The sequence below is a fragment of the Podarcis filfolensis genome (genome assembly GCF_964270895.1).
Source record: "Podarcis filfolensis genome assembly, chromosome: 12".
Lineage (NCBI taxonomy): Eukaryota > Metazoa > Chordata > Lepidosauria > Squamata > Lacertidae > Podarcis > Podarcis filfolensis.
Genome location: NC_139614.1, coordinates 29,135,306 through 29,152,281, shown reverse-complemented (window position 1 = coordinate 29,152,281; position 16,976 = coordinate 29,135,306).

Genomic DNA, 16,976 nt, shown 5'->3' with positions numbered 1-16,976 from the left:
GGATGCAAAATACCTCGGCTATTGAAAAGGCTGCCTGCTGAATCATGACAGCACCAAACAAGGTAGGAATAAACAGAGAGGCATGCAAATCAAGCATGTTGAACTGAAGCATATTTCCAGTCTAATTTAGGTTTACATTAAGCTTGAAAAACTGGTGAAATCCGAATGCTGAGAGAGATCTGGAGCTCATGGAGCTTGGACAAGATTGCCAATTTTATCCACCTTGCTTATTGGGCAAACATTTGTTAATGTGTAACTTGGGCGTGCATTTGAGCTGAGGATATCTGGCCCACGGCATCTGAATTACAGAAATAAAATAAACAAATCTGTTTCCAATATCTTTCAAATGCATAACAAGGTCTGTAGACCTCCAGCGAAGCAACTGCGAGTATTTTCAACATTTTCAAACCCTGTGCCAACCATCTGAAGCCCTGATGGCGCAAAAGTGATTTTCACCGGTACCCGAGAATGGAATTGTCGCTTAATTTCTCAAAACACACATTTCCGGAAGTCAGTTAACCTTTTTTTCTAAATTAAAATGTTTTGCTATAATTAGTTAACTAGGGGGGGCGGAGTATGATAGAGGTGTATAAAAGTATTCATGGAGAAAGCGGATAGGTCTTCCTCTCTCATAATGCTGGAATTCAGGGGCATTTGATGAAGCTGTGAATGTTTGGAAGATTCAAGACAGAGAAAAGAAAGCACTTCTGCACTCAGTGCATAGTTAAGCTATTGTATCTGCTCCCCCAAGAGTGGTGGCCCATCTTGGGTCATGGCCATGTTCCACCTCTACTGCTGGAGGCAGTATGCCTCTGAAAATATCAAGTGGGGAGAGTACTGTAGCACTTAGGTCCTGCTTCCCATAGGCACCCTGTGAAAACAGGACAGTGAACTAGATAAGTCTTTGGCATCATCCAGCTGGAACATATGCTAAGACAACATATATTTTATTCAAAGAGGGATATTTAATTTAGGGTGGGGGGGAATGCAAGTTAAGAGCAGACATGATACAGATTTATGAAATTGAAGATGAATGGAGATATGTATTTCTCTTTGGGAACATAGAAAGTTGCCTTATACCGAGTCAGATCACCTGCCCATGTATTCAGTGTAATGTCTAGTAGTAACTCTCCAGGGTTTACAGATGGCAGTCTTTACTCAACCCTCCCCAGAAATGCCAAAGACTGAATTTGGGACTTTTTGTATACAAAGCACCACTGAGCTGTAGCCCCTTTTGTTATGTCTCAATACTATGACCTGGGAAGCGCAGAAAGATGGGAGATTTGGGACAAGACAAAAGGAAAGACTTCTTTACATGGTACACAGTTGAACTATGGTATTTGCTTCCACAAGATATGGTGATGGCCTCTGGTTTAGATGGTTTGAGGGGAGGGTTGACACATCCATGAAGGATCAGGTCTATCAATGGCTATCAATACAGGTTTATCAATGGCTGCTGATGACAGTGGCTGTAAGCTGCCTCCAGTTTTTGAGGAAGCATGTCTCGGGATGTCACTTGTGAAGTAGCAACTGCAGGAGAAGCCTATAGCCCTCGTGTCATGCTTTTCAGATTCCCAAGAAGCATCTATGCTGGTCTAGAGAGGCCTTTGGTCTTATCCGCCACCAACTCTAGAGTGGGAGCAGCATCCTTTTCACAATAACCCTGTAAGTTAGTTCAGAATGGATACTAAAGTGAAGAGATTCTATCTTACAGTGAAATCCTATAAATGTCTACTCTGAAGTAAGTCCAAATGGATTCAGTGGGATTTATGCCCAGGTACGGTTTTCAACTTTCTTTTTCTCCAAGTATATGATGTGTATTTTCAGACTCAAAAATAGCGATCTAAGCATCAGATAATAAACATGAACTCTCATGAAGCAAATAAAAAAATCAGTAAAGGAACTGAAGGATAAAGACAAAGAATATAGGGAGAGAGATGAGTAGACACGTATAGAGTTGCACTGTGAACTTTCTATCTATAAGAGAAGTGAAATCAAATTTGTATTTATCCACACATACAGGATCTAATGCTGTAAAAGTTTCATCTGGCATTACCTTTGAAGAACTTTTGCTTTCCTGGATTTGCTGTGTATAATGCATGACATTTTAATATTCTCTGAGATCTAAGAATACAGAGAGATTTATTTCCAAGTCTTGGAGTGTTAGAAAAGTGTCTATGACCAATAAGAGAAAACAGCCTCTTCACGCTTTCAAATGCTCAAATTATATTCATGTGAGGGTGGGGGGAGGAAATCCAATAATTTAATTGCAATAACAAACTCAGTGATGTGTGTTTATCTTACTTTTACACACAGGGATTTGCTAAAAAATCACCTTATGGAAAAGTATTTCTAGGTCCAAAAAAATCCAAACTCAATGGAGCACTGCACACAAATGTTATTAAAATCAAATCGTTCCTTTTAAACTTCAAATTCAAGTTCAGAGAACCAGGTAATCCAAATGGAAATTAAATGAAATATCCTCTGGAAAATCATAAAACTGTTGCATTCGGGGGAGAAATATTGAGTGATGAACTAAAAGACGAACAACTCAATTCTTTGGGTAAAAATGAATTTTCCAATTAAGCATTAGCCTTTTGGGTTGAAATTGTACAATTCCTGAGAAGTGTACCTTTCTCAAAACTATTGGATCAACCTTTGATCCATTTGCTACAATTCAGCTCCTTTAAACTTTCTACTTATTGATGTTTTCATATTATGGAAAATACAAATGTCAATCCTATAACACAACAATCATATTACCTATACTCTGGGTTTACTTGGTTGTTTTTGTTTTTTTGTAAGAGAATGGTAACATGAAAGGGGGGGAATGTTCCTGTTACCCACAAAACCCCCATTGATTATCTTGACATATAGCATATCAAACCTACTACCTCCTCTATAGGTTACAAACAGAATACATATAGGAAATGAGAACATTTTACATAGAATTCTACAGCTAACCACATGTACACTTAGCACCTTCTTTGTTAGCAACCAATTTCCTTACCTATAGAGATGTCACAAAAAAAATAGTTTCAGGGCATGGTCTAACAGCACATACCAATGCATGGGAAAGACTCTCCTCCCTCGAAGGGAGGGGAGTGGTTGTGGGCGGGAGCCCGAGCCCCGCCTACCTCCCTCACCTGGCTGGCGCCCGCCCCCGCCGGTGGGCAACCAACCAGGTGACACCGGGGGGGCGTTTCTTCAGCATACTATATGCTGCGGCGCCAGCCCCCTCCTCGGCCTCATTCACCTTTGCCCCGTCGCGAGTCACCCACCCTCCACTCCCTTTAGCTTAGGGTCTCAAACTCTCTTTGGCCTTGCTATGGACCTTAGGTTGGTCGCCCTGGTTGCCCGGGGGGCCTGGTAGGAATTTTTCCATTTGGCATTAGGCTTTTTGGTTTTTTCGCCTACCTCGTAGCAATCGTCACAACTTTCGTGGTATTGGTGGGTAGGTTAGGCATTGGAAATATGTGTTGTGGTGTAGAAGAGCTAGGTGTGGCCATCGCCTATGCCTTCAATTTGTTGGGTATTCCGTTAAAGGAATCCGGCGGTCGTGTGTTCTGTCCGATGCCTGCTTGGCGGGAGGCCATGGCACGACCCTCGGTGACATCAGGGGAGAGCCTATAGTTGGATGAGCATCAACAGGCTCCACCTACTGGTGAATAAACCCATCCGTTTTAGACATCCAATGCCTAAGCCAATACCTTTTCACTGCTGTAATCAATAAAGTTGTGGCCTTTTCTTGCCCATTAACCTTATATCTCGTGTCCTTGTGTATTCATTTCACATCGCGGGGGTTGGGTCCTCGAACCACAACTTTGTGTATACCACACTGAGCTACATGGAAGAAAAGTAGGGTGCCATCTTAATTAATTTGATTTTGATAGATGCACAGCCATGATGGCAACATTTATTCTCAGAGAATGTTTGCTCTTAGTGGAGAACCAAAACAAGTTCTAACTGGCCAATTTCAGTTTTGAACAAGGAAGAAGATCAAGAGTAGGGAATGGGATCCAGTCCAGAACAGACCCACTCCCTTCAGGCCACATACCTGTCAGCACCCAATGCTAAGATTGTATATCACTAAATAATTTTTCCTATGTGGCAGCATTGCAATCCATCTTGTGATGGTGAGAAGGCACCAGACCACCAGTAGCTGTGACCCAGGTTGCTGTGATCAGGGTATTGAGCCAGTTCATAATGGTGGCAGAGTGATCCGAATAATGATGCTGTGCTAGTGAGGCCGATCATAGCTTCAAGACCTTACTCTTTCAAATACCAGATTTTGCGAATTGAATATTCTTCCATTTTCTATGTTATCACAACAAAAGAAACATAAATGCCACGGGGAAATGTGTGCGCCTCTCTCTCTGTGTGTGTGCATCCTAGTATTCAATGGCATGCATTTTGTCTTTGTGTTTTTGTTTGCAAGATAACTTTACACTGGGGATTCCAGTGGTAAAGTCTTGGTATGTGGGGAGAATTCTTAACTAAGTGCATTTTGTGTGTGTATATCATTCCAGTTTTGCTGTATGTGCTGCTGAAGTGAGTACAGCACATTTTAAAGCAAGGGTTTGTGGTCCTGGCTTCTTTTTCTGCACAGCGCCATCTTCAGCGTGATCTATCGCTTCAGCTCCTCATTCAGATGATGCATTACTCAAATACATCATCAGCTTGAGTAGTCTTTCCAGTGATTTATATGCCTAGTAAATCATTAGTGAAGCAGGCTGATGATGCATTATTCAAGGATGGTGCCATAGGAGGTTCTAGATGAAGATTCAACAGGATTAAAAGACAAAGAGGCACAGCAGTGAAATTGCCCCTCCTGAAGCCTTAAAATTCTAAGAGCAAGCAAAGTCTTAGTGTTCAGTGTTGTGCAATGCACTATGTTCAGCCTATTTACTTTTGCAAATCCTAGCATCTGTGTGTGGAATGGATTATGGAGGTTGGTCATGGCAGGAAAGGTCTTATCTTCCTATCTATGACAAAAATAGAAGAGGGTCTATGAGCCATGGTGGATACTTCCTGAATTGTGCCTAAAAAGATTTACAGGTATAAATCTGATAAGGCATTTCCTCCATGTTACCCAGGAATATGCCTAGCAGCAGGAGAAAATACATGTTTGCTAATCCACATCTGTAGTGGCAGGAAATGGATAGTAGTGGGAAGAACATTTTGGCTCAGAGGAGGCATCTATCTGATCTCCATTCTTTCAAACCATAATCTTAGCAGATCCACGGGACTCTTTCCACCTCCAAAGGGATTGGGGCAGGGGGAATAGGCGAAAGTAGGCTGAGGGACCACATGTCTTCCGAGCCTAATTTCCTCCACTTGATCATTTTGAAAGTCTCATGTGGGGAGCATAGATTGGACAGTGACTTCCTGGACTGGATGGAGTAATAAGATGACTACTTGAGTACTTTCTCTCAACCCACCAATTTACACAAAGCACACTAGAAACCTCCACTCACCTGTTAAATATGACCCACAAGGGATGAGAGAGGTAATAATCTGACCCACCATTAGATCCATCGTTGCTGCCATCTTTTCCACACGTAGTGTCCCTGTAACACTGTGTGGAATTCCTTCTGCTAGTAGTATATATAGGATATTATAGACTATTATTGAAGTTAACAGAGACTGCCTTTGAGCAAAGTTAACATACAAAATTGATTGCGGGCACCTTTGTTTAATTGCAAAAAGGTTAAAGTACTAGACAGGACTTGTCAGCAGTGTAGTACCCTCAAGACTTTAACATCCATTACATAAAATTTCCTTTAAGCCATTCCATCCTGTCAATCAGATATATATGTACTTCCTGGATACATGGACTGATTGTCCTAATTAGGTTCCTCTTTTCCTGACTAGCCTTTCAGTATCTAATTTGCATGGCAGCTAAGACCACTGTCAACAGAAATGTTCTGACTGTGCTTCAGTCCCAATAAATATGTCACATCACACTGATCAAAGAAGTCCTTCTCTACTTAGGGCCGATTGTCCTATTGTGCTCTCCCAACATACACATTGGGGAAGGTGTTCCAGAAAGTGTGATAATTTATTGGCCCAACATGGGTGTGATTCATTGTAGTTGATCTGATCCTCTTAGCTTCAGCTGATAAAGCATCCGTGTGGCACAGCGTTATGGCAAATGCTTAAACAGAGAGGGGAGTTATGCACCTGTATGAGGAGAAGCAGTAGTTTGAGGAAACTAGCCAGGAGTAAAAAAGTGGGGGAAATACCAAGGTGCCTTCAACTCTCCAGGCATAAGGAAGAGGCTGCAACTGACAAAAGCATTTTGGTGCCTTCAACAAAACTTCAAGGTGAGTTAAGCATGCAAGCAAGCAAGCAAGCAAGCAAGCAAGCAAGCAAGCAAGCTGAACAATAGTATGAGGAGATGAGGATGATATCTCTCCCTCCCCCCCCCCCCCATTCCAAGATCCCTATGTACGGTTGAGGGAAGAATATTTTGCAAATATTTTGCAAATACTCAGATTTGCTGCTTGAAAAGAAGGTGAAGAGTTTTGGTGAAACTCTGTATCCAGTTTTCAATATTGCTTAGTATAATGTTTCTATTACTGAAGAAAGCAACAGGCTTGGCTCCCACCCCTCCCATTCTTAGCACATTGATTCCCCAATCCACTAATACAAACATAGTTTCATTCAGTAACACCTAAGTCAACATTTCTAAGAAGAGTATTTTCTAAGATACTCTCTGCCACTGTAACAGTATTCTACTACATAGAGAATTGAAAAAACAACAACCCACTCCAATTGTTGCTTGCAAACAGAGCAATTGATGACCTTTACATCACACATAATACAAGACTGATGTATGTCCTGACATTTTAAATAGCTCAGATACTCTATTTCATTGAAAATATAAGTATTACTGAGAAAGTTTCTTCTTTTGCACTTGTAGCTGCAAGCATCAGACTTAATTTTATTAAGGAGAATGAGCTGTAGTTAATGGGTACATTCATTGCTGTATCTGAAGCTTAACTGTTTTTATATTTTCTTATCATTAAATGTTATGGCCTTTGGCTAATGCAATAAATCAATTGATTTGATGACTGCAATATCATTCTGACATCCTTGGAAGAAGAAATATTGCTCAGCTTTGGAAACATTGGATAGGTTGGTGATAGCTGTGGTGCTGGATTGAAATGGCATTTAATTTTTGCTATTGTAACTTTTCCCAACAATAGATTAGTCAGACATGATATATGAATCTACTCTACTTCACAAAGCATTACTATCACTGAGTAGAAAATGCAGGGAAATGACTAACGGTAGCATTCTTGTCCTCAGATATAGTAGTTACTATTTATGGCACTATGAATGATAAATAATTTGTTTCTATAAATAAATTAAATGCATTGTAGTATTTTAAGGAGGTTTTCAAGTAGAAGTTTCACAAAGGCTATTTTCATGTTGGCTGTTTAGAAATGTTGCATATTCAAGTATTAACCTCCAGTCATATGACTGAAACATCATAGATTGTATTCCCCAAATCCTATGGCTATCATTTTACACCCACTAACTAGGGCAGAGATGTGGGCCTTCAGATATTTTTTAACTCCAAGCTTCTATCAACCCTACTCAATATAGTCAGGGAAAATGGGAGTTGTAGCTTATAACACATTGAGCCTCTTGGGTAGACTGCAGGTGAACAAAGGCCTTGAGTACCTTCCTCTCAAGGTGGGGGAGTGGCCTACCTAAGCCTGGCAGGATAGTTTACTCTATGGCATTAACCCCTTCATGCATTAATTAGACTTAAGCATGTTGGCTATATGAGGCTGGATTTTCCACAGGTTTAAATAACAGTAACCTTATTCTACTGATCCACTTCCTTGCCCTAACAATTGGAAGTAACATATATATTTGAGTCATCATGCTATGAGTCTTCACCACACCCCCATGTTGGAAAAGTAAACAACAGCCTTTAATACCTGAAGCAGGGCAGCACTGGGTTGTGGCAACTTCCTGAGTTGGGAGTTGAGTTTCTCTTTCACCTTTCCTCCTTGCTTCTGTTGTAACAAGTAGTAGCTGATGATTAAGTCAAATGCCCAGTTTGTCTTCCTTGAGATGAGACAAAAGCCTGCTTCATAACACCCTGCTCTGTATTCCCAGTGGCTTTGGGGTGAGACACGGAACTAAAGCTAGACTGGGCTTTTTCACCAGTCATTTGTGGTTTAATTTAAGTCACTATATAGGCTAAATTTGCTCTCTGCTCATTAGGAGAAGAGACCTCTGTGGGTCATTCCAAATACAGAAACTGACAGCAAACACTGAAGACTCTAGAAACGAGTACAAGGAGAGGGCAATAAGTTAAGGGTTCCATCGTGGTAAACCAAGTAGAAACTGCTATGATGTAATATTCACTTTTCCTTGTTTTCTTTGTTAAGTTAAGCAGGTCAGAACAATTTGGTTTTTCAATTTATAACTCAGCAGGAATCACCTGCTTTGCTGAATCTCAAGCTGAGTTGTTTTTGCTTTGTTGAGGCAGCACCTGTCAACATATCCACTCTTTTCCAGAGGTTTGGGTAAAACTGCATGGGCAGATTTGGTTCCAGCTCTGAATTTGGAGAGACGAATACTGGTCTATGCATTTAGTAGCCATTGTAGGATTTAAAATATATTAAAAAATTAAAAATACAGTGTTAGCCTCCACAGCCTAATCACAGAATTACGGAATCACAGAACTGTAGAGTCAGAAAGGAGCCAAAAGTTCATCTAGTCCAACCCTATGCATTGCAGAAATCACAGCTGAAGAATCCTTGACAAATGGCCATCCAACCTCTGTTTAAAAACCTCCTATAAAGGAGAACCCACCACCTTCCTAGTTGGTTTGTTCCCTGTCAAACAGCTCTTAGTGCCAGAAAGTTCTTCCTAATTAGTTAGCCAAAATCTCATTTATTGTAATTTAAATCCACTGGTTCAGGTCCTACACTCTGGGACAGCAGAAAACAAGCTTGCTCCATCTTCTAGTTAACAGCCCTTTCGTTATTTGACAATTGCTATCATCACTTCTCATTCACTGTGCCAACTTTTGTATCATCAGCAATATGTTTAGCTCCATGCCAATAAAAACTTCACCTATAGATTTCTACCTATCAGGCTGCCAATTTTAAAGACTGTTCTTGGCCCTTTGGGACGATTTTTTTATTTTTTTAAAAAAGGTGTGTGTTCTGAGGTGGGTCAGTGAATTATAGCATACTATCTAAGATGCAATTGCTGTTCCAGTCTTTCATCCCCATCTATTAAATGGGAATACAAGCTTACAAGGTCATTGATGCAAGACAATTAATTAAGTGGGCTTAGGAGTCCCTTTCCTTACCAGAGGCAGGCAAAAGATGGTGGTAGGGGCTTGCTGATACAGCACTATGTATTGCATGGTTGCACCCTCATGGATGCTAGCAGCTGGAGCTCAGGGTGGTAGGACTAGCCCAGGCATAGGCAAACTCGGCCCTCCAGATGTTTTGGGACTACAACTCCCATGATCCTTAGCTAACAGGACCAGTGGTCAGGGATGATGGGAACTGTAGTCCCAAAACATCTGGAGGACTGAGTTTGCCTATGCCTGGACTAGCCAATCAGTAACCATATATTTGTACAGTGTTGCCCCCTGCTCCCACCATGACCTCTCATCTAAAGCCAATAATTTATACTAGAAAACCACTTCATCAGCAACAGTTGCCAAAAACGTAACTGAAATTAACATCCAGTCAGGAAATATTACTACTACTGGTAGTATTAGAAGGGTATAGGGTAGGGAGTGCTCCAAAGGCAGCTGATGCTGCCATGTAGCTGAGTTTAAGCAGGCCTTTGCCTAGTCAGTGTCTGGATGAGTGACTACCTAGAAACTACAAGTTTGCTCCCATGGGTTCCATGAAGGAAGATAGGCAGGGTATTAATGGAAGAAGGCAAAAATAGCAATATAAGTCCACCAGGAATGGAGAACCCATGATTCAATAGAAGTTGTTGAACTCCAGCCTTGCATCATTCCAAGCCAGGACAATGGAAACGGATGTCCATCTGAAGGGCCCCACTGGTATTGTACCATCATGGTGCTGTAGAGTCTACAGATTAAAGCAGGAATGGGGAACTTCTGGCCCATGGGCTAATCTTGGCATGCCGGGGGTCCAATCTAGCCCCAAATGCCGTTTCTCCCAACCATGACCACATGTCATTCAGCTGACATCAACTGATGGAGCTGGGTGCTGCTTTGCCCGTGCACATCCTGCAGGGAACATGCTGGCAAAGCTAATATGTTCTCCCCTACCCCCATGGGTCAACTTTGACAGGTGGGCTAATTTTGTCAGATGATTGACAGGTGGGTGACTCCTGTGTCAAAATTAGCCTCTGCGGAGTGTGGGAGGAGCACAAAGACCTGAGTCTCTAGGCCCCAAAAATGTTGCTTTGGAGCAATAAGACAAAGATATTCCCCCTTTCATACGTTCATTTTCTTTCCCCCACTTTTTAAAAACAATATGCCCATATTTATGTGATTATTCGAATTAAGAATCTGTATCAACAGATGCATGTTTTGGCTTGATCTGATAAATTTGTATGGAAAGCAAGAAACCAGTATTCAGAAATGAAACAGTAAACCTATACTAATTAATTGCACTTACAAATCCCATAACTACAATTAAGCAGCATAATCTGACAGTCAATGTGTGCTGAAAAGGTTCCATCTATGTGCCTAATTGATCAAAAACTCATTGGGTGGCCCACTGCCCAGGTGTTTCTAGTCCAGAAATTAATCTCCTCAAACACTGTTTCTACACTGTCTTTCTCCTCAACTTCCCATTCTGCTGCGAAAACATATTTATTGCATGCACAATAAACTCCTCCTACCTTCAAATTAAAAAACATATATTAAAAAACCACAAACATATATATATATATATATATATATATATATATATATATATACACACACACTACACACACACACACACACACACATATACAGGTATATATATATATATATATATATATATATATATATTCCAGGGCTTTCCCTTCTCTGGTGATGGGACGCATATTGACATTTTTCTCTCTCTTCCCCAATTTGAATGGGTTTTGAAGGGGCTAGACAAATTCAGGGAGGAGGAATCAGTCAACTGCTAATAGCCATGGTGGCTGCGTACTACCTCCAGTATCAGAGGTGATATTCCTCCAAATGCCAGTTGCTAGGGAACGTGAGTGAGGAGAGTGGTTTTGCACTCATCTCCTGCTTGCAAGCTTCTCATAAATATCTGCATTGCCACTGTGAAAAGAGGAGGGTGGCCTAATGACCCTTTGGAATGATCCTTCTGTTCTCCTTCTTTTCTTCAGCCCAAAATATTTTAATCAGTGTGTGCTAACTGAAGATCCTGCTAACTTGGGATGAATGTCTAATGGGACTCGTTGGGAACCAGAACTTCTCACCTTAGCTCTGTCCACGCAACAAGAATATAGTGAGCACAGGAAGGGGACAGAGAGTAAGATCAGGTGGCTGAGCTATAGACACAAAGCAACATTCCCCAAATAGGTGGAAGAAGTGATTTTTTTTTAAAAAAAAAAAAGTAGGAGAGAAACAAACTAAGGTGGTCATGGGTAGCATTTCAGTTATCAGTAGTGATGGCAAGCCCTAGACAAATGGATGGATCTATGATAGCAGGAATTGTTAAAGTGTGTTGCTTATCATAAAGAGAAAATACCACTGAAGAATTTTTTTTGCAAATAATAATGCACTCCTTATATGCTATATACATATCGACATTCCCATTGATGAAAGGAAATGCATGCTTTCCATGGTGCTTTTAATGCATGCTTTCCATGGTGTGGATAGCTCAGTTGGCAGAGTATGAGAAACTTAATCTCAGTCATGGGTTTGAGCCCCATTTGGCCAGAAGATTCATGCGTTGCAGGGATTGGACTGGGTAACCTTTGTAGCACCTTTCAACTATACAAATCTAAAGGTAAGTATCTCATTCTCTCCCCATTAATGTGATTGGGTTGTGGCTAAACCTCTAAGGGTTCAGCTACATTGACAAAGAAAAAGCGCATTATATGCGTTGTATTTACATTATAACACTGTGGCACCAGATGTGGAGTCCCATTTTTGCCAACCGAATTTCTCATACAAAGTTCACAATGCATTTAACTGAAACGTTTCTTTGATGTGTCTAGATCCAGCTTAAGCCCTGCTAGACCAGAGAAAAGGTCTGTCTAGTCCAGCATTTTGTTCTCATAGTGGGTAGTCAGATGCCCACAGGAAGCCCACAAGCAAGAGTGCTATAGTACTCTCCTGGCTGTGGTCCCCAGCAATTGGTACTCAGAGGCATATCACTCTAATGCTGGAGTCTGTTGAGGTGGGGGTCATACAACCATCATGATTAGTAGCTGCAGATAGCCTTATTTATTCAATACATAGACATCCAGCTTATCCTCCAAGGACCTCAAGGTGGCACACATGGTTGTACCCCTCATCATTTTACCCTCATATTTCACCCTGTGAGGTTAGAGAGGCTGAGAAAGAGAGTGACTGGCTCAAGGTCACCCAAAGAGCTTCATAGTTGAATGAGAATTTGAACCCTGGTCTCCCTAGTCCAAGTCCAACATGAGCCACTTCACCACACTGGCTGCCTCCATGAATCCTATTATCTAAGCTTCCTTTAAAGGTAAAGGTAAAGGGCCCCTGACCATTAGGTCAAGTCGTGGACGACTCTGGAGTTGCAGTGCTCATCTCGCTTTATTGGCCGAGGGAGCCGGCGTACAGCATCCGGGTCATGTGGCCAGCATGATTAAGCTGCTTCTGGCGAACCAGAGCAGCGCATGGAAGCGCCGTTTACCTTCCTGCCGGAGCGGTACCTATTTATCTACTTGCACTTTGACGTGCTTTCAAACTGCTAGGTTGGCAGGAGCAGGGACCGAGCAACAGGAGCTCACCCCGGTGCAGGGATTCAAACCGCCAACCTTCTGATCAGCAAGCATAGCCGTCAACCGTCCCTTATTTGGCGGGAAAGTCCCTTATCCCAGCGCTGTGTCCTGCTGCTGTCCCTTATTGATGATGTCCTTAAATTTCCTAGGTTTCAAAGGAAGCAGCTCCTTTCCCTCCCTCCCATCGTGGGGGTTTGAACTGCTGACCTTCTGATCAGCAAGCCCTAGGCTCAGTGGTTTAGACCACAGCACCAAAGCCTTCCAATTTGGTATCCACCACTACATCGTGTGATAGCAATGTATGCTCTAGAATAGCTTATAGATGCTTGGATGCTTCCAGTCTTGCCTCTTTGGAAAACCGTTGGTGAATGATAAATATTAATCTCTGCCCTAATCATAACAGAATGAAAGCTATCCAATACATTCCATAAGGATTCAAACTTCTCGTTTTCAGGTTCATAGAATGGAAACTTATGAGGCTTCTGGCAGGCTTTTTCAAGGATACACAGCCATTTCCTACTTATTATTGATTTCATATACAGTCAAGCTTCTTAAGTGGCTGCCATTTAAGGAAACAAATAAATAAAATGAGTAATAACTTCATCAGGTATTATTATCTTATTTTTTCCCTGAATAGTTATAACAGCCATCGCTACAGAAGAAACTGCTTCAGTGACTCTGTAAACATCTAACATTTCTAATCTCGCACAGCAGGCAAAGAAGCACTTGGTGAAATCATGGCTTTAATTATTGAAATACATGCTCCTATACTTATTGTAATCATCTGCATTCAATTGTATCTCATGGGGTGATTTTTTTAAAGCCCCAATTTACAAAAAAAAAGAGAGAGAGAGGCTAAGCCCATTCCCATTTTATAACGGCAAATCTCTTCATTAAATATTGTATTAATTAAATTCAATACATTTACAAGGTTTTCACACCAAGCTACCTCAGTAAACTTTACCTTAAGCTTTTACATACTCCCCTTTTCTGGGCCCAAGTGTTTTATTCTTATTTCAAGGCAGAAACAGAAAAAAGAAAACATAGAAAGGCTTGTTGCCCTCCACACTCATAAAGATTTGAGAATCAATGAACTGGTAGTAAATGTAACACTGATTCAATATAACAAATAGAAAATATGCAACCTGATTAGCCAAATTCCAGAAGTAAGGGGTAGGTGGTGTTCTGTAGACATTTGGTCTAGGGACGCACCTCTCCAGTCTCCAGGGCGTGTTTACAGCCACAGTCTCTGCCTCCATAGGAAAGGATTTGAAGCAAATTATGGTATTCCCTCCTGGCTTATGAACCTAATATGGTTTGTGAACCTAATATGTTCACCACAGTCCTGCTGCCTGGAATTCACCATGTACATGTCAGGCATAAAACATACCCTCCAACATTTCTCTAATGAAAATAGGGACGTCCTATTCCATAATAATAATGATAATTTGCCACAGCCACTCTGGGTGACTTCCAACATATATAAAAAATAAGAAAATATTAAACATTTTAAAAAACTTCCCTATCCAGGGCTACCTTCTACCCAGAGGTCTCAGGGTGGTTCACAGAAATGATCAACATAAAAAACACAATATATATAATCAGAAGAAAAATAACAACCCAGTAACACCCCCTTCCCAAAAGAGCCACATTTTAAAAGGCTGTGGGGTGTCAATCAGATCAGCCAGAGGCCTGGTTAAAAAGGAACGTTTTTGCCCGGCTCCTAAAGGTGTATAATGAATAAAGGGACATTCTGGGATCAAATCAGAAACTGGGACAGCTTCCATAAAACCGGGACTGTCCGTGGAAAATAGGGACACATGGAGGGTCTTCATAAAGGACAAAGGCCTGAGCTGTGGCTAGCATCGTGTGTATCTGGCTTTGAACGCCAGTAGTGAGAGCACACTGGAACCAAAGGAAAGGGGAGTATGTATGCAGCCCGATTCATACTCGGGTTTATTTTTCATGTCCCAATGCAACTATAAGGCGCATTTTGTGCAATTTAGTAATGAAAAGAAAAAGCAATAGAGATCTTTTGACTTTACCACTATCCCCAAAGTTATGATAATTGATCCAAAGACAAACCAGGATGGGGGAACCCATTTAGGAAAGCATGTACCATACCACGCTACATGTTGCAAGAACGTGGAACACACCGTATAATTGCTCAGAAGTTAATTAGAGCATCGGGATAGTTTCATGCAACAAAGGAAAAGCCAAATTTTAACAGATCAGTGACCTACTATAGTAACAAGACCCTCTAGAGAAGGCATTGTTTGGGATTACAGACTAGGTTGGCAAGTCACACACTTTTGGCTTCATCACCAATCTGTTCCTTGCCAGACTGATCCAAAATCCTTGTTAATGGCTTTTTCTGTAGGGTGTATCTGCTTCTGGGATTTGCAGGGAAACATCACTTGTCTCATCCACAAGCCAGTTAAGCTAAAGTACTTGAATATAAGCTAGTTCAGACACTTTGGAATAAATGGGGGTTGATCATTCTACAATCCAGGTAGTTTGGATTAACCAAACTATGGAGCAGAATGACCAGGGAGTAAAGAGGGAAATAGCTTATACAGGGACGCAGGTGGAGCTGTGGGTTAAACCACAGAGCCTAGGACTCGCCGATCAGAAGGTCGGTGGTTCGAATCCCCATGATGGGGTGCGCTCCCATTGCTCAGTCTCTGCTCCTGCCAACCTAGCAGTTCGAAAGCATGTCAAAATGCAAGTAGATAAATAGGTACCCCTCCGGCGGGAAGGTAAACGGCATTTCCATGTGCTGCCCTGGTTCACCAGAAGCGGCTTAGTCATGCTGGCCACATGACCCGGAAGCTGTACGCCAGCTCCCTCGGCCAATAAAGCGAGATGAGCGCCACAACCCCAGAGTTGGTCACGACTGGACGTAATTGTCAGGGGTCCCTTTACCTTTACATAAGGTGCTACTGGACATCATCATCATCATCATCATCATCATCATTATTATTTTGACTGCATCAGACCAACATGGCTACCTACCTGAACCAGGAGGCAAAGTGACCAGTCAGAGAAGGAAGTGTGTGTGCCTGCCTGCCTATCTCAGCTTGTTTCTAAGAATGCCATTTGAAGACAACATTCCATCACGCTAGACACCATGGTGGTTTTCATGACTACTGTCTTTTTAAATTTAAAGTTCCAATGAAATAAACTCTTCTCAATGGATGCTCATACTGAAGGGGGGGGGGTTTATTGCTAATGTCTCCTTTCCCGTACAAGCATCTCTGGCCCCTAGAAGTTGGTGCTTCAGACTGGAGGGATCTGCTAAAATTGTTTCTCTTCTTCCTGCCATGGAAGCTGCCACACAATCACTGCTCTTTTTGTAAATAAAAAAATAAAATAAAAAATTGTCCAGTAGCACCTTGGAGACCAACTAAGTTTGTTCTGGGTATAAGCTTTTGTGTGCATGCACAGTTCTTCAGATACACTGAAACAAAGTCACCAGACCTTTATATATAGTGGGAGGGTGGGGTTTTTCTTTTTGTGAATGAATGGACTAGATACAATAATAGATGTTCTGCATCTTCCTTGCTTTAGATGTTGAATCAACACAGAACAGCTATGTTATTGTTAAATAATAAGGGTGTAGTTTTTTGCCATGCTTTTGCTTATTTAGGCCTTACAATACCTTGGAGGTGCAACGATTCATTTCCTCTACTCAATTTAATTGGGGTCTAATTGAGTGCAATGCCATTTGAAGAAAAATCACAAATTAAAAACAAACGAAAAGCCACAACGGAAGCAAGGTTGAAACACTGCAGAAAGACCTACCCTTTTATTGTAGAAAAATACTCGCCATCTGGAGTACTACAGGTTTTAAAGGGGTGTGTGCAGGGGGGAGTTGTACAAATTTTATACCTGAAAGGAGGGTTAGAGAAAAGTTGCAATAAGATACACCATTATGCTCAAGCATCAGGGGTCTGGATTGTGAATTCACAGGCCTGTTGTGCTTTAGTGGGCAATTGACAATATGTAGTTATGGTTCAGTATAGATGTAACCTATTCAT